The sequence below is a fragment of the Monopterus albus genome, unplaced genomic scaffold (assembly GCF_001952655.1).
Source record: "Monopterus albus unplaced genomic scaffold, M_albus_1.0 scaffold13.1, whole genome shotgun sequence".
In the NCBI taxonomy this organism is placed as follows: domain Eukaryota; kingdom Metazoa; phylum Chordata; class Actinopteri; order Synbranchiformes; family Synbranchidae; genus Monopterus; species Monopterus albus.
Window position 1 is genome coordinate 1,192,495 of NW_018127893.1, and position 26,898 is coordinate 1,219,392.

Here is a 26,898-nt window from a genome sequence, read left to right on the forward strand (position 1 = left end):
GTTGTAATTTAGTAATGATAAATGTCTAAAGAGCTGGGCATCCATTTTCACATTAAATAGACACATACAGTATGAGAGTATCTAGTGGCAAGAAAGCAACTGTCTGAATTCTAAGGATACACATTTTGTGCAGTCTTCATTAGCGGCAAATAGAAACATGTAAGAATCACTTCCAGTTAATTTTTTATACTATGACCTGCCACTCATTTGCATTTATCTGGGTTTTTTATGTTCATGGATTGGGTTTCAGTTCCACTGTGATCCTCATTGTCTCATATTGCATAAGTGTAATACCACTCTATAACTCCACGTCCATACGGCTTCTCTCTGTGGCTGTTTGCCTAAAGCCTTTTCTCAATGACCGTGTCAAACTGCCTTCTGCAGCTCATGGGCCTTTGACAGCAGAATAGATTGCATGTGTTTATATTTCATGCAAGAAATCAGCAGTCTGTTGCCTGAGGGTTTGGTTGCCTATCACTGTCCTTCACAATTGTTGGAGAGGGAATGTGTCACGCTTTCATCTGTCGGCATGGACAAGAAAAATGTTGTTCCAGGCTTCAAATGGAAGCGTACAGTAAATAAAGTGTGCAAGTTGGGGCTGCAGTTATAGTTACCTATAATTATCCATCTATTCACTGCTTCCACATATTGGATATTAGATGAGCAAAATACCTTTACACTACTTTGAATGATGGTTTTAACTTCAATCACAAATTTTACTTTGCAGTTATTCAGATGACCGCTTCAGAGAAAAATGTAGCTTTTATCTGCAAGATGTCCCTCTGCATCTCCTCCCCCATGCATCCTCACAGCTTGACAGTGTAATCATGGACCAGAACAGCATTTTATGGGGGCTTCTTTAATAACCACCAATACTGTCTGACCTCTGAGTCCTCTACAGGCACCACCTCCTCCAGCCATCCCCCACTTCAGTCTCGGGACCGGGCTGACTGTCCCCTCAACCTTTTTGCTTTTTCCCCAAAACCTTTTTCCCTATAGCCTCCATTGTCCTATGCTGGCATGCACAGATGTTCCAGTAATGTCTTGCAGGTCTAAAGGTCATGCCTAGCCTGTCATGGTCGATTGGGCCTTGGAAATAACAGCACTCTTTTGGGACCACACCGAGACATCCCTGTCTCCCTGCTAGTCATTTCTCATTGTAGAGTTTAGACATGGCACTGTTTTGCATTTGACACTTATAAGTGACAGTTTACTACTGAATATTATCCATCGAAGCTAATTAAACTTTTAAAACACTGCAATAAATTATAAGGCCTGACATTTCCTCCCATACAGGTGTTGCTAGGTTGATTGATTTCCCATAGAAATCTGAAGGGACTTTACCAGAACAAGGGTCCACTAATAGGTTATGGAGTCCTGCTTCATGGGGGATGTTTGAAAAACATCACAGTTTGGAGACATGCTTTGTGTTGTGCTGTGTTGCGTTGCCTTTGAAGAGGAAGTTAAGCTCAAAGCTTGGGAGGCAGAGAGCTCTTGTTTACCATCCCTCAGGCTTACCATTTAACCATTAAGCATTGGACAGCCATGCAGCAGATAGTTATTCAAGTCTCTGTAAACCTTTATTGTTTCATCACTACAGCATTGACATCATTATTCGTTGCAGGAAAAATATTAATAAAGCTGTGTTACTATCAAAAAGATGCAGTAATATCTTAGTTCACTAAGACTGACCAAAACTCAGTACCCTGTCATTTCAAACTAGCAGCTCAGTTACATGCAGATTTTTGTGCCTACTCTGCAGCACTACTTATTAATAATGTATAGCTTTGTTTTACAGTCATTGCTCTTTGTTCAACAATCTCATTCATTATTGCTATGAATCGTTTGTCTAATGACTTCACAAGAGGTGGTAGTGTCTTGGCACAAAGGCTCAAGCTGCCCCTGTGGAGTGCTGTGCGAGATCGAGCTTCTGTTAGTCAATATAGCCAGGTCCTGGTGTGGACGGGGCCTGAGAATCTCAGCAGGCACAGAAATGCTAGATGAACACAGGATGCATGCCTGAATGTATGTGTCCTCTCTGAGTGTATGTATCCATTTGTGTTCCTGTGTGTGTGTGTGTGTGTGTGTGTGTATTGGTGTCTGACTGGTTCCTGGTGATGGATAGGGATGTTTCCATTTTCTCTGGACCCTCCTGACAGATCATCCATCCTTAAACAATTTGGCAGTGCCCTCAGAGCCTGAGAGGGCTGGGAGAAAAAATGGACCACACATCTGACAGTATCCTTAATGAAGGACTCATCGGAGGCTCTAGGCAAGACGTAGGTGAGTGGTTTCACTGTCCAGAATGGATGGAAGACTAACATGCTGTCAGGTGCGAGTGGCCTTTGAAGCAGGAGGACTTTATGAGATTCTGTAGGCAACAGGTATAGCAGGTAGTAGAGAGGTGGTCGAGTGATTGCAGGGCATTTTCAGAGAGGACTTACAGTAAATTGATATACTGCTGAGACAAATTTGATGTAGAATATAGAATAGCTGTGTAATAGCAGCTGTGTTTTAGTTAAATGACATGTGATGGAGTGGAATTCAAACCTAAGTGGCTCTCATTTAGTTACAGTGAGTTATAGCACACTATATATTGGAATAACATGTGTGTCGGGTACCACACAGGTCAGTTTGTATATATACCAATTGAAATTGGCGAGGAAAAAGCTCTGGGCTGCTGTCAGCTATGGAGATTTATAGGGCACAGCTGCACAGAGTTGTCTTTGGTCTGTGTCAGCCCTGTAACTGCAACCTAACCTCTTAGCACTCTCTGGCTCTCTGTGATGGATGGATGTGTTTAAGTCAGGTTAAAAGTCCATTTCCAGTCACTCGTTGGGGCAACCTGACTTTAATCTTGAACCCCGCAAGGCTTCCTGTAATATAGCTATTCCTAGCCATGATGAAAAAAGTGAGGAGTTGCTCCACTGGGGCTGGATGGATGAAACCCTTGTTCCTGTTACACTGTTTGGATTTCCCACCTGTTCTGATCATAGCCAGTGTGCACAATTACTTTAGTTGTCCCCCTCCACTAATATGGGAGCAGGCCAAAGACAAAACCAGGTATTAAAGACAGCATTAATAAGCTAATTAGGCTACAGATCTGCTTTGGCAGAGCAAATAATTTCATCACTTCTTTCACAATAGGGCATCACATGTCTTCTAAGTAGCAATATTTCACAGTCAGTTTCTTCCACCTCGGCTTTATTCACCAACTTTTGTCAATAAATCTCTTCTCATATCCATATTTATTGAGCTGAGAGTTGGAGGCCAGGGGTGCTGAGCCCAGATAATGAAGACAATGTTTCAGCATGAATTCAAATCCCTCTGTGAGGTTTAGCACATCCCACTGTTGCTCATTCTTCTACAGTCTGATGCATGCACAGGTCTTGTAAAACTGATTTGATGTCGGCTCCATGTCTTGGCTGTCAGACAGGCAATAAATTAATTTGACTTACACAGTCCTATGTGTGTTCTCTATGTTTTGTTCACTGTCATGGGTTGATTCAATAAAGAACATTGTCCAGACCTCTGTAAATTACTCTATATTTACTGCTGGATGTGTTCTGCGAATATATTGCCCGTGTGTGTTAGTTCATTTGCTAGTGTCAAATAATGGCCTTCCTGTGGAAAACCACTTTTAAAACATGCATATTTTACACTTCAGAAATACTGTCCCCCCAGGAATGTTAGGAGTGTGAGATTCCCCGATCCTGTTCTGATTGAATCTGACACAATCCAATCATACAGTATCTTCGAGTGGAGATAACAGGTATGGTTTTGAAGTCAGCGTACAACCTCAGCATCCATATCCATGTGTGGATAGTCCTATTCTCACTAGAGAGACAAAGTAGGATTATGTGTCTTAGCCTTTCAGAGTCTTTTTCTTCTTGCTGCCTCTCCTCATTTTTTCCTCTGTCACTGTGGAAGGTCACCTGAAGGAGGTAATCCCTATTCCTCTCTATTTTCCCTCTCTTTTATCTAGGGGGCTTTGTGACCACTGATCAGCAAGGCAAGAGCCAGCACACAGAGAAGTAGAGGGGCGCAGCTCGATGCATGAGATTACTGCCTTTTATCCTCCAGGTTTGAATAGCAAAAATGTGCCTTATTATAAAGCACTAGAGCAGATGTAAAATATGTATGAGTTCTAGTTTTCTAAAACACGGCACTAACTTACATATAGGTGTGACCAGCATGTCCCTCAGAATCTGTGTGTTTTTTTCTGAAGAAGCCCATGGGATCAGACTGTGTATTTACATTCAGATTTTTTTTTGATAGATTTTTGCCTCTGCCTCTTGGATGATCATCTGTTAGGTGTAGCTGTTTGACTGTAACACAGGTTTGCACTATGCTACACAATTTTCTTTGTACACTTTTTCTAACTATAACCAGCATTTAAACCCTCCAGTATATGAGCATATACAGTAAGCAACAATGTAACCACCACAAGCTAGACATTGGTTGTTTTTGCCATTTGTCAGAGCTACTTTGTGATGATGATGTGTGCCTCTGCTCAGCCCAGTGACTGATGGGATAGTAAAAAATGAATCACCTCTGCGGGGGAGGAAGGGTTAGCCATCCGAGCTGTGCTAGTGAAGAACATTATGCTCCTCTCTAAGTAATGAGACATATTTAAAACACCAGTCATCCCCTCTTTTGAACTCTGGGTCACAGTGAAGAATCAATCCTTCAGGTGAATGAAAGGAAAGACCATATGTTTGTGTCAGACTGAGCATATTAACCAAGGTCACACACACACTGCACATGTGGAATGGATGTTCTCGCAGAATTGCTGAGCGTGATTAAATCTTTGGCTTAGAATCACATTCAGACTCACCATAAGTCAGCTCATTGCAAGTCAGTGAACTGTGGGTCCTGTCAGAGCTGATTTTTTTCCAATTGAATTAGACTATTATTATGGATAATTTGGTGCAGAGATTAACACCTCATACAGGTAACGGTGTCCATAATTATGATAGGATGACAAAGGAAGAAAGACTGTGGGTAGTTGATAAATGTCTGCGAGAGTGTTAACTAAGTTATCATTATTTTTGAAATATTTCTAGCACTCTTATTTCCCTATACAAGCTTGAATTTTATAACTGACATTGGTAGTTACATTCAGTGTGCATTATGCTGCATCATCAACATTCCTGCCTCACATGTCTTTGAGCTCATATGTAAGTTGGGGTGTGGGCAGAGATGTTTCCTCACTTACAGCCATAAATGATTCAGAAGATTCCCAATGTCATTTGTATATTTCCACATGGAAGGCATAATTGGAACTCAGTAATTTTCACTCATACTGGCCAGACATCATTGTTGTAAACTTCGGGATGTGTCAATCGATAAATGTTGCTTGTATTAGTGTTACAGGTGAAACTGTGAATTTTTTTTCCCCACTGTATGTATGTTTTTCCATGAAATAAGCAGTTGTTAGATTGGCTCCTGATACTGTTCAGTACACTCTGGGGAAATAAAAGTGATTTCGGATACAGAAAAGAAAATGACTACACCAATCATAATGCAACCCTTGGTAGATGGAACTGTTTGGTTAAAGTATTACAGGCCAGATCAGGTTTAGGTTAAGGCTCGAGTTTGTAATTTTTTACCTTCACCTGCAATAAGGGGCGTTTTGTGAATTAACCAATTTGGCCAGTTGAGTATCTGACAAATTAGAAAATTCTGAATTGGATCCTATTGCTCTATATGTGTACCTCTTCACATTTTTATGTTGCCCACTTAAGCTATTTGCAGATAATAAAGAGCCAAGCAGTGTTATATAGAGTCTCTGTTTTAACACAAAGTCATTTTAACACTATCGCAGTAGTGCATATATGCTGACTATTTGACACTAATGAGAACTGAGAAATATATTAAACCCCTGCAATGTCTGATAACAGGACTATAATGATACAAGCACATTTATGGTCTTGTAAAGGTGTTACCTCATGGATAGCTAATTATGCAAGAGTGAGATAAGAGGCACTATTTTCATGAAAGGTCAGCATCTGATACCATTGGTAGACACACCATGTGTTGAAGAGGATAGTTATACAGGCAGGTGTTTCTACCACCACTACCACTAACCTCAGAACAAACCATGAAGCCCTCCCAGTCTGTTTGTTTAAAACTGGTTTGTGTATAATGTCCCTGTTTAGTGGAAGGAGGCTGAAACACTACTGTGTCTCAGCCAGGAAAGGTAGGGTGACATAGACATGTCCACAGCACTGGAGATAAATCCTCTCAGGGTGAACAAACATTATGAAAACAGAAAGCTATACTGCTGTGATAATGAACTGACATGACCTGCTATTCTACTGCACTGCCATAAACCCCAGCGGCAATTTATGGGTGCAGAGTGACCAGAACGACTCCCTGCTCCACAGATAACTACCACAACCTTTCAAATCACGGCTGTAGTCTCAGCTGCCACGAGATCCAAAAACATGTTGTGTGACAGCCAGGAGCACAAAGCTCTGTGGGCTTTCTACACAGTTGGCATCATCATGTGTTGCTGTTAAAGCTTCCTCGCTGAACCAACTGTGACATTGCGGATGTCTCCTCTAAAGGCTGCTAGAGAGACAGCATGTAAAATATATGATGTATAAAATGATGTAATATTGAACATTCAGTTAGATGAACTTACAGCTGGAGGACAGTGATTTCAATTATTCAGAGGAATGTAATTACAAACCTTGCCGTGCAGTCCTGTGCAGCAGTGCAGTTTTGCCACAAGCAAAGATCATCCAGGGTGTGTTTTTATTGATATTCCCATTTCTGCCCTGGTCAGAGATTTCAGCAATTCTACGCCACAGATCTGCTGAATACAATTAAGGCAGTGCCTCCCAGGAGAAGCAGGCCACATAGAGGGCCTGGATAACAAGGCCGTACTGAATTAGTAATATGGTAAATAAAACTTGGATGGAGGTCCCAGTACACCAAGCCCTGGAGTCACAGTAAGTCAGATTTAGAGGAGCTGTGGGGTCTAACAAACATGCTGTGAATGTTATTGATCTAGGATTGTCTATAGCCAAGGGATTTCTGGTATTACAGAATCTCTTGGCCTCTGTTTTGTTTGGAAGAGTGTGTGAGATTGTTAGGTTTTCAAAGGCAGTGGGATCTGTCTCAGTATGGAATCTTTTGATCTTTTGAAATATTGTACATCAGTATGGGAATCATTTTGATATTTTAGGAAATGTTCATAAAATACCACTCATCTGTACTGTAAACAGCGAGCTGTTAGCCAGGCTAGCTGTTCCCCACTCTCTCCAATCTCTCTAATCTCTCTCTAATCTTAGTTAACCAGCTGCAGGTTGTAGCTTTATTTATTTTGCACTTAACTCACAGCAAGAAAGCCAATAATCATATTTTCCCTAATTTTGGACTTGTTTTCTTTTTTTGCTGTATAATATTTGCAGTTTCATGTTGTTTAAAGATGTAATGGAAGCTAAATCTGAAGCAAAGCACAGACTAACACCTACAGTAGCTGAACATTAAATCTTTAGTTTTAGACCTCTCTGGTTAATAACACATCAGTCTGTGTGAGGATAATTACAGAAGATGGCCTAAATGTCTAAATTGGTTTTGCACCCTGTTATAGAGTTTGGATACCTAAACCAAGCCCAACTGGACCTGACTGGATCCGTCTGTACCTGAGGGCTCACCCGAGGCTGGGTTCGGACAGAAATTTAGAAATTATGTTCAGGTCCAGGTCGGATTCAGTCAGTTAGAAGGCTGGATCATTCAAATGTCTACCGCATTTAAGAAGGAAACACACCATACAACTCAAATGTGTCAGGCTCAGGTCGGGATTGGACATTATATACTATAAGCTTGTAGGGTCCGGGTCAGGTTCGGAGAGAAATATGTGACCTGATCCATGCTCTGTGTTGTTGATTTAAAGTAGCCCCTAAATTTGATGCAAAGGGAGGAGGTGAAACACTGAGTGGTCATTATTGTCAGCAGTTTGTGTCTACAGAGCAGTGGGTTTGCTTTCCTGTGAAGGAGAGTATATCCACACTGTATTTGTGTTTTAATGTCAATACACAAGTGTTTTTCCCTTGCACCTCATCCATTAATACTAATGAAACTGTACTGCACATGAACATGTAATCTTACTTTTATGCAATCAGCAAATACTTTGGTTGATTCAGGGTGTCATCAGCATACATGCTATCCAGGTAATCTGGGTGATGAATTTTCAGAGCCCCAGTACCATGGCAAGTATCGGGCCTGCGTTTTAAAGACAATAAAATATGCAGCTTATGTCTGAGCTCACCTTTCACACACCTCTGCTTCTCTCCCCACTTTGCTTGCAGTTGCAGCGGAGATAAAATACTGGCCTCCAGAAAGCCATTTGGCACCTAATTGAGCAATCCTATTACTTTTCTGTCCCTTTAGACTGTGACTTTCATTGCTTCAAAGTGATAGTCGGAAGCAGGTGTAAATGACTGCGTTACAGTAAGTGTGAGTATATGTTTATTTAAGTAACTTCATTGCAGTAGTGTGTGTGAGTGTGTGAATGTGTCTGTCCAACTGTGTGCACTCCCATGGCTTCTTCTCACCCGAGTCACCTCAAATATTAAATATTGATTGGGTTCGGAGATGGACCACATTCACCAGAAACGAGTCAATCTTAACTCCTCATTTGGTGGCTCATGGAGGACCAATTCACTATTTATGACCGTGGACATAACTGGTGGACACAGAGGAAAAAAGCAGCTTTGCCCCCCCCCTTTTTTTTTATCCCACTGCCTCTTCAAGAAAAATAAAAGAAAAGCATTCTTTTTCATATCTTCTGACCATGGAGCATGTTGATGTTGAAACAGACTTGAATTTTAAATTGCAACGTGTTAATGTTCTAAAATACACCAAGAAATAAATGAATTAATAAATCTGTATCTTGGGACAGGCAGCACAGTGATACACAGCAAGAAAGTTCCTGGGGTTTGAACCTAGCAGCTGTCTGTGTGGCGTTTGCATGCTCTCCTTGTTCCTGGGTGGGTTTCCTCTGCTTGCTCCAGCTTCCTCCACACAGTCTAAAGACATGCAAGTTAGATTTACTGGTGACTCTGTACTGGTTGTGTGTGTGTGGTTGTCTGTCTCTATGTGTCAGACATGAAAGAAAGGTGACCTGTCCAGGGTGTACCCTGCCTCTCGCCCAGTGTTGGCTGGGGCTGGCTCCGGCTCCGGCTCCAGGCCCTTCCCCCACTCTACAAGATAAGCTGTATAGATAATGGCTAGATGTATCTTGGAACATGTGGCATGTATGCATGTCTTCATTTCTATTTATTGCACACTGCTGTAGCCTATATAATTGCAGTCTATGCAGTTGGAAAAAGTAGAAAAACAACCAAGACTGACTGCAGAAATACACTAACAAAATGCAAAAATATGGAGAAATTTGCAGCTCGGATTGCTTAAGTGTTTTTGTACAATTTGGACAGAGTGCATTAATGCTGCCTTGAGTCTCAAGTAAACAAGACCATTAGCATAGAGCATCTAACACCTGCTCATTTAGTTATCATCTACTCCGAGACTTTTCCCATTATAAAGATGCCAGAGAGTTTGAGATTCATGCCTAATATTGAGCTTAGAGGCTGAGCCTTTTATTTGTTATCTTTTAAAATACTCCTAACTCCCTGTGAAAAAATATATAGGCTTTCGTACATGGCGGTTAATAAATTTTTAATACTGTTCCAGTCCAATCAAGTGGATGCAACTTGTAACTTTGAAGATGTAAATGACAAGTGACTTGTTCAGTATTTCTTCTCAGGATTTCCGTAATAAGAGTCTCTCACCAGAATCTTATTTCAATCTTTGCTGGTCTAAGATATGCACAGACATTCTTTTGAACTTGATTAAATAATCAGTCGGCATTTAAACAGTGGGGTTGTAATCTAGGACTTGGAATGGGTAGATGCCTTTGCCTTCTTGGATGATGTACTGTACTCTGTGCTTGTGTACTACCTGTTTGGATCTGTTCCTGACTGGACACACAGTACTGTATGTGTCCTGTTACTCTTTTGATTGGTTGTTAGCTTCTGTATTTTTGGGATATGCTGGTAGGGTAGATGAAACAAGTGTGCTGTGTGCTATGGTCATGTGGGCACTGTTGCGTTTACAGTAGCCTTTCAAAGGAAAAACACTATGTTAAATAATGTCCATTCAAAAAGAAACATTTGTATTACTGCTGTATTTTAAGTGCATTTTCAGCATTAAAAACACACAAACTATAGAAGAACATTAGAAAATGGCAACATGCATTATACAGGTTTATGGGAAAGAACATGATATTATAATACATTGTCGATATTTCTGCACTGGACCACAGCACTGTAAAACCAAGCTCAAGAGATGTCTGTTAAATGCTCCTGCAAGCTGCAGACCACATGACTAATGTTGCATTCTCATGCGTGCTCTGGTTTTAGCTCCGTAGGGGACCATCAGGGCTTTCAAAGTGTGCACCTTTTTTGTCCTCCATTTTATATAATCAAATAAATAACAGAGAATGGTAAAACTGCCTTTGTCTTTTTTCCTTTTGGAATAGTCGGCGGTGTCAAGCCCAGAGCACACCTTACTGCATAATTCAACAGGCTTGATTAGTTTTAAATTTCCCAGGTTTATTTATTCTATTTAACTATGCCATGAAATCCCAGTAATAGGAATGCAGGTCTTAGCTCATTCGACTGTGTGAATTCAGAACAATACAGAACCGTATTGTGGATGACTGCTTTCAGCTTCAATTTGTTTGAACAATGTAAATGATTTTGACTCAGCTCATTTCCTTTGCCTATGGCTGCTAATGTCTTGATCCATCTGAACATAGCCTCGAACCCCTAATTACTCACCGAGCTACTGATGTATTAGCTCTCATGCAGTGATAGAGAAAATACCGGGATACAAAATTAAATCATCACCTCTTCTTTGTGTGAAACATTAATGCTATTGCAACAGCAAAAATATCCCTGTCTTTTCTGAACTAACTCACTTCATTAAATCCGATTCTCCTCGGGGGTGATACTTGTGGATTATTAACAGTTTGCCGTGAATTTCTAGAGAAGCGGGAGGAACTGGGTGTGCCCCTTTGCACACCCTGCAGTCGTCTTTGTGTTTTGACTGCAGGTCAGAGCTGTTGAGGACCAGCTCTGGCTCTCACAAAGCCAACAGATTTGGGTCGTATCAGTCCCAACAGCCCTTTTTATGGGTTACAGAGGCTCCTGGGCCACATATTGGGACAGCAGCTGCTTGCTAGACCCAGAGCAAAACATCCTAGAGGCCGTCGCTCCAGTGCCTGTCTATATAAATACTAACCACCGCAAAGTTTACTTCTGCTGTCAAGTAGAAGTGTAGACATACACCATATTTTATCACACACTTAATCATACACAAAAACATGCATAAATGGTACTGTGCACACACAACCAATCATCATGGATGAATGCTTAAATAAAACAGACCATTAGAGGGAGAGAGGGGAATATGCCTAGTGGTCAAGCCATCACTAGTTATCATGTAGGCGGAAACCCAATTTGCAGTTTGTTCCAGCGGCTCAGAGAAAATTCTGGGGCGTCAATTACTTCAACCACTTGCTCGCAGGCTGTAATTGCAGCAGAACAGGGGACAATGTTTATTCATGCGGTCACACATCGAAGGTCTTTCACCTGTGTGCATCTCTGCTGAATATTTATCTCTGCACACCCCCAGCTCCAGGGATCTCCAGATACATAGAGAAACCTGCACCAACACCCCCTGCCAGACTCAATCCATAGATGCAATCTCCCCAAATTTTTAGCTCTATGCTGACAACACAACTCCATATCAGTGAAGCTACATCAGTCCTGTAATTGTAAAAAAAAAAAAATAAATAAAATCTAAACATCTAAAGGTTTTTAAAGCAGCACAATCAAATTATGACATTTAAATTACAGTTTTAATTTGGTTTTTTGTTTGTTTTGCTGTAATTATAATTAATCCCTACTGGAACAATGACTGTTTTCTCTTTGTGAATAAAGAGGAGAAGGAAAATATACAGTACACAAAGAAAAGACCATGCTTTTAACAGCTAAACATGCCTGGAGTCTCCCGCCCTGTCTGTCTCCCAGCATGTGGCCCCATGCTGGGAGCGATAATGGCTGGACAAGGCCCTCTCTCTGGCAGTCAGCTGCTCCTAATCCCGAGCCAGGGAAATGAAGGGGGCCGAGGGACTAAGGTGGGGTGTGTCGCTGTGTGGACAGCAGTAATGGTGCTGACAGCTGAGGTGGTCACTCTCCAGGAGCAAAACCCAAACAGTTATCACATGAGCAATACACCATACTTTGTAACTGCAACTTAGTAGGCTATACTGTAAAGGGTGTGAGATTTTCAGCTGCAATAAATACAGACCCAGGTTTTTCTTTCTTTCATTCATAAATGTCTGTAGACTTTTGGGTACTTCGCTTAATGTATTAGAATTTCTGATAAAGAGCAAAGCTCTACATTACTATTGTTGTATTAGCTGTACAGTGGTCACATATTTTCTTTATCAAAGCAATAAAGTCCTGTATTTTAAGGGACAGGTAGCAAATCTAATTGTAAACAGTGAAAGTGCAGCTTGAGAACAGACATCCAACTGCAACTAATGTCGACAGGACTTGGTAAACAGTCAGTGACCCTCAGTTTTTAGATTCACTTTTGTTACAAAAAAAAAAAACTGAAATAGATCATTTTATTAATACTGCAGTTTTTTTCATGGTGTGTCTGCATGAACTCACATCTGTTGGGAATTTGAGGGAGACGTTCTCTGCCCAAGTGTTTTTCTATTTTTTGTTTTGTTTTTTCTCATCAGCATGTAATGTGCAGTTCCTGGGGGAGGCCAAACTGTTTAAGGGTCACTGCCAGAGGACTTGCTTTGCTCAGGTTGCCAGAAACCAGTTGTTTCATCTCTTGCACAGTGAAGCAGAGAGGTTCTGCATGGAAAGCAGATCAAAAGCTGGGCAACTGTTAAGGTGACAATGACAAAGACCCAGTCATATCAACGCTGACACACAAAACTCTGGTAATTTCAAGTGAGGCAGATACAGAAAATATCTTCAACAACTAGAAGAAAGCTACTTCTCATATATTCAGTGATTCTCTATGGTTTTTAAATAGAGATGGGTATATGGAGAGCATAAAGGAAAACTAAGGTAGGGCCAAATTCAAGAACTCCCACCAGATGTGAGAACATTAATTACCCCTAATCAAAGACTGTGACAGCCTGGTGAAAGTAGCAGGCATGCAGCAGGAGACCTTCAAGGTCATTAATGGCACACACACACACACACACACACTCACAGAACCATGAATGCCAACACATGCATCTGTGTCTGAGGCTCTGGCTCAGGAACCTGTGGGAGAGCTTTGTGGCTTTGTGAAGGTACTGTTTCACTTAATGAAACGTTAAATTTAGAGCAGAGTGGTCCTGAAAGATTCACCATCCTCTCATGTCAAGTCAAGATTTTATTCGCCATTTATACATAAACAGACAGTCTAGGCATATAGGAATTCTTGTGCAGCTCTCCTTTGGAGTCAGGTAAGGAGTCAAAAGCCAGAAAGAACACTTAGTCTTAAAATAAAAAATTTACATGCATTGTAGCTAAAATAGTCCCAAACAGCCAGAGATTCTGATTCCCACTGCCACTGATCTCCAGTAGTTTCCACAAGCCAGAACATAAGGTCTGAAAAGACAAATGAAATCATTATTTGTTAACAAGTGAAATAAGTGGTGTATTTAGTTGTGTGAGAGTTTATGTTTCACTCTATTATTGGTGATATGGGTCTGTAGAGCCAGTGTTTTCCTACAGCTGTAAGAGGATTACAGGTTGTTTGTTACGGCTAGCGTCTGGGTAATGGTGATAAGGTAGAGAGAGCATTTTGCAGGTGTACCAGGCACAGACAGACAAGGTGAGATGGCTTCTGGGGCAGAGCAGCCAGAGAAAGGGCATGAGTGACATATTACAGCACATACCAGGGGTTGCTTTCTGCTGATAATTTTTTAAAAACTATGTAACTTTTTCAGTATCATGTCCTGGGTTCCTTGTGTGTATTATGAGGGTAAGACGTTGTTACACCATACTAAACAAAAGAAGTGGCTGGTAAAAAAATAAAATAAAATAAATATAAAAACTGCAGTTACTTTTTTGGCCACTAGAAGCAGTAGAAAGGGGATGTAACATACAGTATATTATTATAAGGCTGACATGGCTGATATGCTAGCAAGGTTTCTCATTTTCACAGTTTTATTCTCCACTGTGTTCACTAGCTAGTCGGGCTCTGACTACTTAAGGCCAATAGATGTGTACTCATTGCAGGCAATTTTCACATTATACTGTAGATGAGCAGTTATTTGATCTATTGCTAACAGCTGCTTTAAAGTAATGATTTTTATTTGTTAGTTACATTTATGCAATTTATATACTTTGTGATTTTTTTTTATAAAGGCAGTGGTGTGGGTAATAGCTGCATGTGCTGCTGGCTACTAGTCTGCATGGAAGTCACCTGACATAAAATCACTTGATATTTAAAATAGCACAGTTCAAATAAAAGTTGGATATGCAGATTTAGTTTGATTGGTGTCTTATACTTGCTGATTAGATTCAGGTTCAGGTGGGAGATGTGAGCGCATAGTGTAAAGGTTGTTTGGTGCTAGGATTAGACCTGCTTTGAAAAAACCAGTTGTAGTTTAATGTCCGGTACTCTATATCAGTAAATTATGGAAGCTTTGTGAGCAGATATCTGTATTATTTTGGTGTCTTACACTTAGCAGCTCAGTTGAGCAGAGGCAAACATAGATGGAGAGTGGCGGTGACTGTCATCATTACAGCCTCTCCTATCACCTGCTCCCCTGGGGGCTGGTGTATCACTGGGCTCACTCCAGTGCTAATAGCCCTGTCTAAGAGCTAGCAAGGCACCTTTCAGAGGTAATGCTCCCTGCTGCAATTTAGCTTGCCAGTCAACTGTAGCATGTCCCGAGCGTTGCAGGAAATTACCGCAGAGTGCTGATGTGGGAAATTTCTCCCTAAAGAATATATCTTTTGCAGGCAGTCAGAATTATGAATGATGCATGCAGAACAAGTCAATCAGTCGACCATATGCCTTGAAACAAGTATGTGTGTGTTTGCATGCATCACGCATACATGCGCCTAGTGTGGCCCCCAGTGTTTTCTGCTGAGCACACAACAAATGCCAACTAATCAAAATTCCAACACTGTCCTACTGCAACCTTTCTCCATGTCCCTGAAATCTGACATTGTGCTTTACGTGTGTGTGTGAATTTTAAGTAGTTTATAAACCTTGTGAACGCTTTGGTCTATTATCACCTATCAATGACCCTGCAGACAGAACAGGGAGTGCTGTAAAATCCCCTTAGCCATCTCAGTTAGGCTTGGCTGAGTAGAGAAGGAGAGCTGTCTTTGACTACTCAGCCTGTGGATTACTCCTCAGTATGGAATAATGCTCCAGTGAATGAGTGCAGACACAATACCAGCTGCTCAGCTCTGAGCTGTACAACACAAATTTAGCTATAGAGCTGCAAATGGAATATCTGCTGGTCTAGTTTCAATTGGCGGAGACCTGTGCTGCTTACCGTCATTCACACTTATGGTACCTGTTTTTCCTGAATCAAAATCTCTCAAGAAACCTATTTAATGAGATGCCGTATGTCCAAGATTTATCAGCCTGACTGACATTTTTTATAGTCTCACTTCCTGGTGAAATTATCAGTGGTTTGTTAATATTGAAGATCTGGTTTCAAAATCCTGTCTCCTGAAGTGTTTCGGGTGAATTCCTTGCACCCAGGATTTGTGCTGTTTTGTTTTTCACCCACTATGCACTCGGATCACCTTGTGGAGGGAGGCAAGGGAGCTCAGAATTTAAGTTTAATGAAGCAATCAATAAACTGTCAGTATTGTCACTGTGTCCAGGTTCAGTCAGCTATTAACTGTACTTTCATTTCAGTTGAAAGGGTGATAATAAAGATTTCTACTGACCCGTAGCATTAAATGACTACAATATACTGCATCTACAGTCATTTGATAGGATTAAAATGGCTTAATATTTCCTCACTAGACATTTATGTCCAGGCTTTGCTTTAATTCATTAACTGAAAATATCAGGTCACAGTTTTTACCGTGAGTTATAATTGCGCTCCAGTGGTCATTTACAGAAAAATCATATGCAGTGTTAAGGTATTTCCATCAACACTGGAATAGGCAAGAATAAATCACCTAGTTCAAACCACTGTAATGTTAATGTTTGTAGCACCTTTCATTCTTATTCATAGTATTTCATTGTTTCTTTATTTTGTTTTGTAAATGATCCCATTTTACAGTGGAACAAAATGAGGTTGCTCCTGCATAATTTTTTGTTGACATAGAGCTATTCCCGCTACCTTATATAAGTAATTAATACTGCATGTACACATGGCTAAAAACCTAAATGGAAGGAGAAAGTTATTTTACATGACAGGTAAAACGGTTCAGTATTAAGTCTTAACTAGTTTCAGAACATAACTTCAGTCTGACATCGATACTGCCTTGATCTTTTTTTGTTAGTTTTTGTTTTTTGTTCTGTTTGTTTTGAGATCATAGCGACTTTATTGTATTATGTGCTGTATGGTGTCATCTGTCGTGTGTTGTTTATAAATGAGTCTTGGCTTCATGTTTGGATCATTAAATTGACTCCCCAGTACCGATCAAATACACTGAGCATATAGAGATCTAACAGGGACAGCGTCCCTTTGTATGGTTGCTATGATATTCACCATCCATTACTCTAAATTCTACTGTTGCATGCTCAGTCGGTGACCACCAAAGTCGTACAGACCTCGTCAGAGAAACATGACTGAAACCATCTTGTCAAATAAGGGATCATGACAATCTTATAGTATGAGATAAGTTCCTAACAAACATGCATAATACATTTTCCCAAGGGTGTGAAGTTTATGTATTAACAATTCCCTTTTACAGGATGGACAGAGTATGTATAATTAATAAGTTCTTGAAGTTGAGTTTAGGTATTTAAGAATTGTTTGTGTTGCCAATTCTGACATTTGCTTTGAGTTCCTATGTAGAAATCCAACATTAACCTCTTTCTGCGATTAGTGATACAAGCAGTTACATTTAGAATAATGTTTGACAATAAGTACAGTGCTGCATCCTGCATGGTTTGTGTAGCATATTATCATTGACAAAAAACTAAATTGTCACTTGCTGTAGCTTCATATTTCATATAAAAATGCTTCACACTTGTACAGTTTTGAACAAATATTAAAGCAGATACATGCAAATGTTGCATCTTTGTAGTTGTGTTCCCTGCTGCTCATCTTTGTGCTAAGCCAGCCTAAGCATATCCCAGACCTCCCTTTGCACTGAAGGAGATCAAACTGATATTGATCCTCTCATCTAACTTTGAGGAAGACAACAAACGAGTGTATTTCACAAAATGTTTTTGAAATGGTTTTCCTTTAAATTGAAATGCTATTTTCCCCATTTCAGACAGATACACTGTCACTGTGTATTAATCTAGATCATATGACCTGGCCAGAAAGTGCACATGTTTGTAATTTAAATAGGAGTAGGGTTACTCTGAAATGTACTCAAAGTAAAAAAGTAAAACATAGAGCTTCAAAAGACATTTCTACCAGCTGTTTCTCTGCAAACCTAACTGAGCCTCACATAATATTAAAATATTTCTAAGATCATCAAACCATTTTTAACTAAAAAAAAAAAAATGAGAACACATCTCAGGTCTAATTAAGCCTTAAAGGATATAGTCTTTTCAACAGCCCCCATACAGAGACTAAGACAAGGCATTCAAGGCAAGTTTATTTACAGCATATAACACAGTTTCAAATGCAGTGGCAATTCAAAGCGCTTTACACAATGCACATAGCTGGATAAAATATTAAAATGTTTTTCCTCTGCCAAGTGCTTGGTCGAGGGGGATTTGTTAGGTTTTTCCTCTATAATAACAATATTTATTATAGACCTTATTATTTGTAAAATGTCCTGAGATGATTATTGTGATTTAGCACTATACAAATAAAACTGAATTGAACTGAAACACGCCGCTGCACTGGGTGACATGTTTCTTTATTACAAAACAGTAGACCAGTATATATGTTGCCCCAAAAGCTTCAAGTGACCATAACTGTTTACTGCATCTGAAGCATACATCTATGGTCAGAAGTAAAGCAAGACTTAATTGCACATGCACGAGATCTCTGTGAAAGCGTGAGAAGCTAGCAGACCATAAACAAGGAACATGTCACCCACTGCAGCAGTGTGCACATTTTGCAGTAAGTGCTAAATAAAATAATTGATAATTCCAACGCCTGATTGAAAATGTACGGAGTAAAAGTAAAAAGTTGTCAGAAAAATAAATGTCCAGCTAAAGTTCAGATACCTGAAAAAGCTACTTAAGTACAGAAACAAAGAATATGTACTTTATTTTTCTAACTCTACATAGTTTACAGTGACAAAATAAAGAAAGTGACTATAAAATGACACCACAGTCTGTTAACTGAATCTACATTGTAAATATTGTAGTGGACACTTTCACTGAACTGAATGCAACATCTAGCAATTTGATTTATACAAGGTTTGGCATAATTCGATGGTTTAGCAGTGATTTGTATCGACCTACTGTTGCAGACCGATGTAGCTGGTGCAGACCAAGTATTAGACTAACCTGAGACTTTAAAGTATCGGTCAAACACAGTTTGAACGCTTGTTCACAATTGCGCATCAGATGCAGGGCTTGTGTAAAAGTTGTATCCGAGTACATCTCAAGAGAAGCTCAAGAGAGCTTCTATTTTGATCTTTCTTCCTCTGTCCTTTGATGTCTCCATTTCTGAACCACTACAACTGTCTTCATCTCATATCCAAATTTAGTTCACTATAGTTTATGACCCACACTTCCCCTGCTCCTTCATCCCTCGAACCACTTCAGCAGATTTCACCAAACCATTTTGCATCCGGAGTTTATCACTCGTGTGATGCCCTTTAATAAGAAGAAAAAAGAGCCCTCCATTAATTGTGCATATAAAGAATAATGAAGAGGTGTGGAGTTATGCTTCTGAGGTGGCTCAGGCCCTGCCCTTTGGATCCATCTTGAAAGCAAAAGAAGGCAGCCTTTGTAATGATACTGCTTCCAAGAAAACTTGACATTTAATTTATTTCTTAGTCCAGAACACTAAAGACCAAACACCATGTAATATGCACCATAACAATGTAATTTCACAAAATGTACACACATTTTGTGTCCAGGTCAAGCACAGTCATCTAGAGCAAAGCCTGTCACAAAGCTTGCTTTTTAAAGCAGAACTATTTTCTGCATCTCTGCATTGGTTTTGCATCATAATTCTTTACCACATTTACTAGATTTTAAATCTTGACTTGCTCTTCTTGCCCATTAATTGCTCTTGCTCCATCATGAATGAATGACTGGGTCTAATTCCTCATTATTACATAATTGATACGTAATTTAGATGAACTCATGGGAAGCTAATTGCCTGTCATTCTGTTTGCTTAACACTCCTCCAATTCAAATCAACCAAGGCAGAGAGAGCTAATGAAAATGTCACACAATGAGGTAAAATATCGCCTGACCATTGCACATCCCAGGAGCATGATATTAAGTATTTCACACATACCCTTTATTCCTGAAGACCCTAAAGAGACAAGCTTACAAAGAACTTTATGTGCTCAAATTTTAGTTTCTTTTTAAAAGACAAGGGTTGTCCTCATGCAGCAACAGTAACAGTTTGTTATTATCACATAAGAGAGCTCAATCTAACTTCAGCTAAACCACCAATAAGCTAAAAACCAATAAAGCGGAGGATTTAGCAGCAAGGTCTTACAGTAAAAGCCATCAATGCTTTCTTCTAGAGCAACTTCATCTGCATTGTTGATATCTGAAATTAGTTGGACAAGGAATAAGTGATTCTACAGACTTTCACGTGTTGATGCTATTAATACATCTTTAATTGCTTTGTCCTTTTGCTCCTTGTGTTTTCACACTCTATTTATGCCCAGGTCTTCATAGAAAGCAGTACTCATACTGTACTGAGTGGATTATACTGGTGAAATAAAGTGAAATTGAATTGCACTGGAACTGAACTGAATACATAGGAGAATCTTCTATGTGCAGAGAATTTTAAAATATCAGTCTGAAGCACAGATTCCCCATTTGCTGCTGTCTCTCCATTTACCTTCTGAGCATCACATTCGAAAATTGTATTCATATCTCTGGAATTGAATCTCGGGTATCTCAGAAAACTTCTTTTAACATCTGGTCGCTCTCTCCGTATGTTTCAGTAAAGATTTAGGCAGATGGCATACCAAATTGATTTGTGCACTATTACTGCAAACATAAGAAACAGTTTGTTGTCTGGCTTTCCTTCCTTCCACAAGTCTTGGTAAAACCTTTGAACCCCACTAGGCAATTACAGTTGAAGTTTCCTGTACAAGAATGAAACATCTCTATGGTATATAAGCATTTGTAGCCCAGTCAGAGGAAGCAGAGTTTAATCTCATAATCCAGTTGTGGATAATAATTCATCTGTCATTCCCCATTTTGTGCGTCAGCCACCATCCATAAAACAATCAGTCAGGTGGACTTGTAGGGCAGTTGGTTTGGCCCACAGAGTGGCTGTGCTTTTTAATGGCCTCTCATTATTCATTGCCTCAGATTAACACTTAATTCCCCACACTGACACAGTTCCCCATTTATTATTTCTGAAAATACTACAGGTCAGAGTAATGTGTGGCCACACACTGTGAATGAAGCACTGAGCGAAGGGAGGCTTTACTTACAAGACAACTGTCTCCCCCCAGTGGCTATTGTGGAAATTGAATGGTTGCTCAATGCTAACATGAACTGGAAATCTTAAGCTGATGTGTTTCCATACTGCCGCATAATATTACTTATCTTACCCTTCAATACCATATCTTATTTTCTCTCCCTCTTCTCTGTATCCCTCCCTGAGTTCTCTCCCTTACATCCACTTGGGTATGTCTAATGAACAGCATTCATCAAAGTCCTGTTCCTTTGATCAGAGCAGATCCACTGTGGCATGCCTTGTTCTCTACTCCCCACTGCACAGTGGTGTGGGCACTCCCTATATGCGACTACACTCGTAAGTCTTCACGGTCACAAAAAAAAGAAAAGAAAAGAAAAGAAAAGAGGGTTTGCCTATATACACCAGTCATTAGAAGACTGGCTTCTGCTTGTAGTGATGCTTCTTCAGTGTAGAGCTTGTTACTGGGTGATGGACTGCATCTCCATTCCGCTGGCAGTGTCAGAAATAAGGCAATATGTGTCAAGGTCTTAAAACAAATAGCCACAGAGAATTGCCAGGGTGTTTTCTTACACATTTCTGAGCTTACTGTAGGTTTTGTCTCATGAATGAACACTTAATGAGGCCTGCCACATCAAATAGCCACCCTCAACCTCTCCAAGCAGCTATGGAGCCATTCCGCTCCATCTTGTTTCCACCAAGCAAATGAGACAAGAGGACAGTGGAAAGAGAAGTGCGACAAATTGTCATATGGTCCAGAGGCTCAGGACAGGTGCAGGAAGAGAGAGAGAGGCGGGTCTTTTTGGCAGGATAAATCTATTGCCTAGTTAAACAGTCACCCTTCATTACACACTAACCAGCACCACAACCATCGTATCCACCATTAGCATTCATCAAGCTGTGAAGAGGAAGTACTGGAGGACATCTGGCAGGAAGAACCACCACTTGTCCAGAAGACGCCCCTGACAAGGGTGGAGGTCTAGTGCAGTACATTACTCTACATCAAGCATTGTTCAGTCTAAATACTCTGAGCATTATTAGCTATGTTAAATTCAGCTATTTAACTGTTCAACTAGTGTACAGGCTCTAATGTTCAGTGAGAGACGGTGTGCATTTCATGTGACTGACAAAGAAGAAGCTGCTTGCCACTTAATGACTTCCTCACAGGTTCAGCTGTTGCTAGCAGTACTGCACAGTAGCTAAGGTGGTGTCATTTAATAAGTAGTACCTACTGCGCCAGCCAACATGGACCACACAGTATAAGATGCTTGTGTTTTTGCTGTATTAATACTTTTTGGGTACTTTCACAACTATTAAGAGCCAAAACAAGTCAAAACTGAAAGTAGAATCTAAGACATGAAGACACTGAGCTATATTTGAAGGAATTTCCAATCAACTGACTTAAACGTCAACAGCCTGCTTGTGTTTATAGTATTTTTTCTTTCTTTTTTTTGTTTATTTACAGAGTCCAACAAAGCTGCAATATGCCCTTCAATATTCAGTTACTGTAGTTCACCCTTAGTTAGATTTGATGAAATTCAGGATGATCATAATGTCAAGTTTGATGGTTGTCATGATAAAAACTATTTACTGTGATATTCTTGGTCGAAATAATCACGGCATGAAAATTTGATATCGTCACATACCTAATTATGTTTAGTTGATAGAAGCAGATTACAAATCTAGTAATATAAATGACAGAGAACTGACATGAGATGTGCAGCATTTAACACATCCCGTACATGTGCATGGATGTCTTTGTGTGTTCTGAAAGGACGGGGACATTAAGATCTGTTTAATGACTCCATGTTCTTGTAAACGAGTATCCAAAGGGTAAAAGCATAAATCCCACTTTTTTATTGGATCCCATTCTAACCACATTGAAGATGACAATATATCCAAAAGGAACCTCTGGCTAGTCCTGTTAACAGCCCTGCCTTAGACTGCGATAGGACAAGCCATTAAATTCATAAATAGAAAGGTTGTAATGAAATATCAATTAGGCCGTAAGAGAAGGCCAACGCTACTTTTATGAGGACGGAGCTCATTAAGAGGACTACTGGAAAAGCCATGAGATCATTTTGTAATTCTCCACTGATAATCCAATTAGTGCACAATGGATTTTTCCTGGCCGAGGACTCTTTGTTATTGGAGTAAAGTTTCACTGCACAGGGGATGTATAAATCTCAGAAGCTCTTTGAAGATCAATTATGAGTGTAATCATAATTATTACTTAATAATCATAGATTTTCAGTGAGGAATATCAGCTGGTCTGGTCCCGCGTATTACTCTGATGGAGTGCCATTTGTCTGAAAGTGATTTCAGGTTCTGGTGACAGTCGTGTAGTTCATATTTGTCTGAGTTCATTCTGTCACAGATGACTCTGATTGTGTTGACTTGGCAAATAATGATGTCTGCAGTTTTTGATATTTCAGTACTTGGCATGGCAGACAATAAGAAAACATCTATTTTTAATCAGTTATGTGTTTCCCCTTGCTCACTGACCTTCAGCCCGTGAAAATCCAACTCAATAATTCACTATGCTCTGCATCCCCCCCTTTGGTACACACACACACACACACACAGTGACTTCAAGGCAGTATGATATATGGATTGTGATTGTTGCTTGTGGGGAATGTATTTTCCTACTGACAGCTGACTTGTATCTTCGCCTACATTTTGTTTTAGATTACATTTATTTTCCTTTCTGAGATTTTCTGTTCCTTATCACTCACAGCTGTGGTGCTGCTGTAAGATATAAGCACATAAATCCCATTTTCCACTTTTTCTCATTTTCCAACATAGGGATCACAGAGTTGATCTAATTGACTTGAATATGGAAACATGTTTTGTCTTTATAGCAATGCCAGGCTTTTTTGGTTTGTTCTTATACTATGATACTTCACTTTATATTTCACAGATGAATCATAGTCACTTGAGTTTGATGCACTACATACTAGAATTGTTTTCATCAATTATACATGGAGCAGGGCTGATCCATTTTTGTACTGTACAATCCTCAGCCATGTGTGTTTCCTGTTTCATTTCACACCTGACTGTCTCAGACTTGAACACAAGTGCTGCAGTCTACCTCCACTTTCAGTTAATCCATCACAGACAGCCCTATTTCATTTCAGATATACAGTGAGATGTCACACTGTCGATCCAGTCTGATTCATCCGTGACCTACTGCACCCATTACTACAACAGTTGCGACAACTGTGTGTGAGATACAGACTGAAAATAGAAGGCAGTGTTGAAAGGATTGGTAGCACGCTTCTTTTTTTCACTATGTTGACATGCAATACTCTGTGCTATATATGCACTAATAAAGTCCAATACAGCAATACAGTTTAATTACTTATTTAAAGCATTGTATTTATAATACAGTACTTTTCATTTTTTTACACTCTTCATCATGACAGAAGGTCTTATTCACCACATTGCCATTGTCTCCTATAACCTTGATTCAGAACGTTTGAATAGAGGCCTCATTATAGTGCACACATGCCTTGAAGAAAGAAGCTCATTAATGACATACTGTATACAGTAACTGTCACAGTGGCAGCTGCTGAATGGAAGTGAAGGTCACCTCTTTTGAGTTCCCCAGAAAAACTTTTTATGGCCTCGAAGTTTTTTTCTCTGAAAAGCTGTTAACTGCCTGCACTTGTATTTCATGCCTCACTAAAGCCAATTTGCAGTTGCATGCAAAATTATAATATTTTTCTTATCCAGACTTGCTTTGCTTATTTATATATTGAGAATTCAAGCTGAAGTGCAAATGTATATTTCTGTAGAATGGGAAACAAATGTGCAGTATGCTTGTAAAAAGGGACAAAATAAAAATGATGATCTTGAACAGACAGAGAAAGAGTTTCACAAGCACATCCACATGCCAACCACCACTCACCTGAAGCAGCTACCGATGTTTTTAGTATTTATCAGGGGGATAACGTTGTTGCATAATTGATGGTGTAGGATGAGCTTCCTGTTTGTGTGGAGAAGACTCCTGTCTCATTTCATTTGGAGACAGAAACCAGGTGCTAAATTTACCTTATACATACTCGTATTCAAAGATCCAAAGACTGGCACTTTAACAGCTAAACTGCCAAGGATTCACTCCGAACATAAAACTGTCCATTTCATCTGTTTGTCGTTGAAACTGGAATTAAATTTGACATTTAGTCAACCATTCCAAGGCATATTTTTACAATAATCCCTAAAATAAAAAAATATGCAGGGATCTTGAACCCTCAGAGTTCAGAAGAGTTTAATACATATCTTCTGTGGGGTAACAGGCCTTTTAAAGGTCTATGAATATAAATTGAACCTTAGGTGAATTTTACAATGCAGGTCATGATGCTGAAATTTACAGGTTACTGCTCATGCTGTGGATTACTTCAGTAAAAATTGAGGCCCATATGGCCAAGGACCTATCCAGTTCCCTGCTACAGGTTCACCGCAGACCTCCATAAAGTATCCATATCAGGGGCAAACACTGAAACACCAGTAGACGTTTGTGGAGCTGAGAGGAAATTTGATTTTTCATGCTCCATGGGAGGGGAATTGCTGGAAATACATTCAGTGTGCTGTGATTGTGACACCTCTTTGTTGTGTGTAAGGTACCTGTAACCCTTATCTTCACCTCCTCTGGATTCAATCAATGCCAATTTAGGTTTTATCAATAATTCACTGTTGGCTTATGATTGCATCTTATTAGGACCACTGCTAACAAAAAGAGGTGGAATTACATTTTCACAGGTTTCAGAGGGCACTCAAAGCACAGTAAAACAACTGATTTAATATCATCTTACAAAGCCAATGCCAAACCAGAATTTGAGATTGCTGACATCTGTTGTAACATAATATAATATCAAAGCTAAAAACTACACAGAGATCAACAAATCAGTGAGCTAGCTACAGCTAGCCATGGCTAAAGCTAAATTAACTTTTACCCCTTAGCTGTTTAAATGTAATCTATCAGTTTTGATGAACATGTTGGTAATTTAGTTATCCAACAGAAGACTATGTTTTAAATTAGGGTTGATGTACATACAGTATATAACCATTGACAAATGAACCCAGGAGAAATAATCACAGGAGGGGTGCTGACGTGGCAGAGATCCCATGATCTTCTGTCAGAAGTTTGAACTGTCTGGCAAAGTCAAACCCCTCCATCCATCATCTAGCACATTATTTTCAGGTTCATTGCAATGCACGTCTACAGTACCGTAAGTGAGCTGCTGAATGAAACAGTGGAGACAATGTTATCTGAAATTGAACTCGGGTTTGGTGCGTGAGAGTTCTTACTATCATCAAGTAGAGATGGGATTAACCCTGAGAGATAAATGGAGCTGTGTAATTGTGTGTCTTTATCAGGTCTAGGCAGTCCAGGTACTGGAAGGAGTCATCTGGGCTGCGTCCTTGTCATCTCTCTGTGAATGGTATGCTGGCCAGGAAGAACGATGCCAGCATGGCCCCATGGCACTGCAACAGGAAAGGTGCCCTTTAGGGTAATTATTCTTTATGAGTATTGAATCACAAATCCATGCACAATTAAATGTTATTAGAGGTTACCAGGCACATTGCACTATTTTTCAACAAAAGGAAATGGCATTTCACTGGCAGTAAATAGACTTTATTCCTTCCCAAGGCAAAGAAAATCTTTTAAAACAGTTATGGGAGTAGTAGTTTTGTGACTCTGCCTGTGAATTGCAGGCACTCGGATGCAACAATAGATATTTCACTATTATACCTGTGCTTTTTAAGGGAGCTCCTGTCTGCCCAAACTGGTATTTCAGCTGATTTAACTCACTGCAGTAGCATGCACATGCACGCATGCACACATATACACACAGTCATCATGTTTAATGCATTGATGTGAGCTGACAAGAAGGTACTTAGTGTTCAAAGGGATATTCAGGCCACCAAGCCTGTCTGGTTGTCAGCAGGGCAAAGACACAGTGGCAACAGGGTGCTCCTTCCACACTGTGTCAGATCATTGTCCTAGAAGACAATGAAGTAATTGAGAAATGCAGATCAGACCCTGAGTACAGCAGTTGTGTTGTGTTGTGTGG

The 26,898-nt window shown here is 39.9% G+C and overlaps 1 protein-coding gene across 6 annotated transcripts in view; it reads left to right on the plus strand.

Annotated features, from left to right (window-relative positions):
• Window positions 1–26,898, plus strand: part of cunh14orf180 (chromosome unknown C14orf180 homolog) — a 137,202-nt gene that overhangs the window by 75,038 nt on the left and 35,266 nt on the right. For all 6 annotated transcript variants that reach the window (XM_020591183.1, XM_020591182.1, XM_020591187.1 and 3 more), the window contains exon 2: window positions 26,201–26,334. The gene's annotated coding sequence lies outside the window, so the exon portion shown is untranslated. The remainder of the gene's footprint in view (window positions 1–26,200; window positions 26,335–26,898) is intronic.